Source organism: Mauremys reevesii, linkage group 1 (genome assembly GCF_016161935.1).
Source record: "Mauremys reevesii isolate NIE-2019 linkage group 1, ASM1616193v1, whole genome shotgun sequence".
In the NCBI taxonomy this organism is placed as follows: domain Eukaryota; kingdom Metazoa; phylum Chordata; order Testudines; family Geoemydidae; genus Mauremys; species Mauremys reevesii.
In genome coordinates, this window is record NC_052623.1 from 4089773 (window position 1) to 4094171 (window position 4399).

At 44.6% G+C, this 4399-nt stretch overlaps 1 pseudogene; it reads left to right on the forward strand.

Annotated features, from left to right (window-relative positions):
• Nucleotides 1-2938: 2938 nt before the first annotated feature.
• On the forward strand, nt 2939-3926 carry LOC120383884 (annotated as a pseudogene).
• The last annotated feature ends 473 nt before the right edge of the window (nt 3927-4399 follow it).

Consider the following 4399-nt stretch of genomic DNA (forward strand, 5'->3'; position numbering starts at 1 on the left):
CAAGGGTCATGTAATCTGACCCCCTGCCAAGATGCAGGAGGTGTTCAGTCTAAATCATCAAAGGCAGATGGCTGTCCCTCCTCCTTTTGAATACATCCATTGCCTCTGGTCCTGCTCTCTGTGGCAGGAGAGAACAACTTTACTCCACTTTCTTTATGGCAGTCTTTCAAGTACCTGAAGACTTCTGCCATGTCCCCCCTCCAATCTCCTCTTTCCAAACTAAACACACTTGGTTCCTTTAGCTTGTTCATACGGCTTGCACTGCATCCTTTGGAATATCTTTGTGCCTTCCCTCTGGATCCTTTCCAGGTTCCCTCCACCCTTCTATACAGTCACGATCAAAATTGGACACAGTACTCAGCTGGGTCTGCAGACATGCAGAGTTGGAGAATCCACCATTTCTCTTTGCAGTGTTCTCCAGCGGTTAGTCTCCCTCAGTGCTAAACATTTGGCCCTTATTTCAAACTGGAATTTGCCTGACTTCAGTTTCCAGCCATTGGGCCTTGCTCTGCCTTTCTCTGCAATATTAAAGAGCCCGATACCTCTGTATAAGATTGTCATAAACAGATAGTTAAGGGTTAACGTCTCTTTTACCTGTAAAAAGTTAAGAAGCTCAGTAAACCTGGCTGACACCTAACCAGAGGACCAATAAGGGGACAAGATACTTTCAAATCTTGGTGGGGGGGAGTCTTTTGTTTGTGCTCTTTGTTTTGGGTGTTGTTCACTCTTGGGACTAAGAGGGACCAGACATCAATCCAGAATCTCCAAATCTTTCTGAATCAGTCTCTCATGTTTCAAACTTGTAAGTAACAGCCAGGCAAAGTGTGTTAGTCTTATTTTTGTTTTCTCAACTTGTAAATGTTCCTTTTTGCTGAGAAGATTTTATCTCTGTTTGCTGTAACTTTGAATCTGAGGCTAGAGGGGATTCCTCTGGGTTATCTGAATCTGATTACTCTGTAAAGTATTTTCCATCCTGATTTTACAGAGAGAATTTTTACCTTTCTTTCTTTCCTTAATTAAAAGTTTTCTTTTTAAGAACCTGGTTGATTTTTTCCTTGTGTTAAGATCCAAGGGGATTGGATCTGGACTCTCCAGGAATTGGTGAGAGAAGGTAGGGGGGATCGTTGAATTCTCCTTGTGTTAAGAGCCAAAGGGTTGGATCGATGTTCACCAGGAACTTGGTGAAAAAGCCTCTCAAGGCAGCCCAGGGAGGGGAAGGTTTTTGGGAGACAGAAAGTGATCCAGACATTGAAATTTCTGGATGGTGGCAGTGTTACCAGATCTAAGCTAGTAATTAAGCTTAGAAGTGTCCATGCAGGTCCCCACATCTGTACCCTAAAGTTCAGAGTGGGCTTGACAAAGATAAATAAATCAAATTCTTCAAGTCTCTTTCTCTCTCTCTGACCAGCATTTTCTCCCACCTCAAATCATTTCTGTGGGTCTTTTCTGCACCTTCTCCAATTTTCCACATCCCTTTTGAAATGAGTGCATTTGCAGAGGTAAAATCCTTCCACTCTCCTGTTTATGCATTACTGGGATCTCACGATGAGTTGGGTGTCCATAGTGACCCATAATACAGTGCCTAGTCTGAGGATCAGGCAGGCATTCCCTGTTCCAAGATGATAACTCTGCATTTGAGTGTATCAAAACATTTATTTGCTCCAAATCAATCAGTGTGCCTGCATTCTGCTAATGTTTGGGTTCTGCACAAATTTTTTTTGCTGCGATTATCCATTTTCTTCAGATCATGGGTGAAAATATTGAATAGCTGACAATGGTCAATTCACAACTGGTTTCTGAGATCTGTCAGTTAGCAGTTTTTATTCCATTTTATGTGTGCTCTACTGATATTGTACTGTGTTTTTGTTTATCTGAATATTTTCCCCTACTAAATATAATGTCTCAGAGAAATTGAGGTTTAGTGCATCATCAACCAAACATGTACTCATAAAATGAAGATGGGGATATTTGAGAAGACCAGTTTTTCAGAAACCATGTTGTTGACTGGCATTAATTATATTCCTAGATTCTTTTTTTTTAAAATCCCATACAGCTTTTCCATTGTTTCCTAACCTTGCCAAATCTTTTAACCGAGACCTGCCCTGCATTTGCCTCCTTTTTGAGGTGGGTGGAGGCTCTGCTTTTGCCTATTGTGTATTGGTTCAAAATGGGATTTATGGTTTATCAGTCGCTCCTGATCTCTGGTGTTTGTAACTCTCATATTCTACAGTAGATGCTGTTTCACACCCTCCTTGACTACTAATGGTCTGGAAAGTGTTTCTTCACCTGAAGTGATATGAGTACATCACAGTTCATCTTTACAAATGCAGAACAAATCTATTTCTTGAACACATTTGCCTTTTCTCAAAATTAAAAGTTCCTTCCCCTTCTAGGAACTCACTGAAATATTTTCTAGGATTTCTTATTTTCTTAATATACTTAAGAAATTCTTAACCCTGCCAAGAATGGACTTTTCCTTTTTGTGATCCTTAACCCTGCCAAACATGGATTTTTCCTTGATATTTTTAATTTCCCTGCCAGGATGGGTAAGGAATGGTGTCCTTAGCCTCTGTTTGTCAGAGGGTGGTGATGGACGGCAGGGGAGAGGTCACTTGATCAATACCTGTTAGGTTCACTCCCTCTGCGGCACCTGGCATTGGCCACTGATGGCAGACAGGATACTGGGCTAAATGGACCTTTGGGTCGGACCCAGCACGGCCATTCTTATGTTCTTCTATGTTGCTTTCCCATGACTATTGCATTCTTCACTTTGCCACTAAAGTGGCCCCCATTCATGAACTGTCTGATATTCATATTGTCTCTCCATCCAGGCAGTTGCACTGCGACCATCACCCTAGATACGAGAAGTCAGGGGAACGTACGATCCAAGTAGGACACGCCTTTCTGCCTTGGAGTTGGACAACTTCTCCCCTGCTCCATGTCAGATTCCAACACAACTGAATTCACCAACCCCTCCACCTTCATCCTGCTGGGCATACCTGGCCTGGAGGCAGCCCATGTCTGGATCTCCATCCCCTTCTGCGCCATGTATGTCATAGTCATCTTGGGAAATTTCACTATTCTCTTCATTGTGAAGAGGGAGCCGAGCCTCCATGAGCCCATGTACTATTTCCTCTGCATTCCGTCAGTCACTGACCTGGTCCTGTCCACATCCAACATACCCAAAATTCTGGCAATCTTCTGGTTCAATTCCAGGGAGATCGATTTCAGTGCCTGCCTCGCCCAGCTGTACTTTGTACTTTGTTCACTGCTTCTCAGCGATCGAGTCTGAGATCTTTGTGGCCATGGCTGTGGATCGGTACGTAGCCATCTGCCATCCCCTGAGACATTCCACCATGCTGACAAACCACATGGTGGTCAAGATTGGCCTGGCCGTCGTGCTGCGTGGCAGCATGCTCGCACTTCCCTATCCCTTCCTGGCAAGGCGGTGGCCGTATTGCAAAACCAACATCATCCCCCATACACACTGTGAGCACTTGGAAGTGGTGAAGCTGGCCTGCGCCGACATCCGCGTCAGTAGTTACTATGGCATATTTGTGCTATTATGTAGGATTGGTCTGGATGTGTTTTTTATTGTTGTGTCCTATACCCAGATCCTCAGGGTCATCTTCAGCCTCCCCACAAAGGACGCCCGGCTCAAGACGTTTGGGACTTGCGGCTCCCACCTCTGTGTCATCTTAGCCTTTTATATCCCAACTCTCTTCTCTTCCCTCACATCCCGATTTGGGCACAATTTGCCCCTTCATTTTCACATTTTTATTGCCAACGTTTACCTCCTTGTGCCCCCCATGCTAAATCCCATCATCTATGGGATGAGGACCAAACAGATCCGGGACAGGCTGCTCCAGATCTTAACTCATAAAGAGACTAAACTTTTCTCCTGGTGCTCTAAGTCTGTGACTTAGGTCCATGCAGATCTGGTTGGTGGCATGGTGTTGGGCTGTCTTCCTTGAATCACTTACCGTGTTTTCTCAGCGTAACATACTAAGGAACTGGTGACCGTACAACTCATTAACACATAGGGTTGCCACCTATCTAATTATAATCATAATTGTCACTGGTCATCTGTTACACCTGCACACCTGCCCCTTGCCCCACCTTTTCCCCAAAAATCCCCACCGCTGCTCCTACTTCAATACACTCCCTCATCACTATCTGGATCATCTATGTAACGGGTCCCCTCAGGTTGCCAGCTGGAACTGAGGTAGAGCTGACTCATCTGTCTCACCATTCTGGGTTCCCTATTGCATTGTAATATTGTGACAAGCTGAAACCCTCCAAGCTTGCCTCACCTCAACATCCATGGGCAGGGACCACCCCTAGATGTATTCATGACTGCCCTGGCCAGCCACTCATGAAACTGCAATAGAGAACCTAC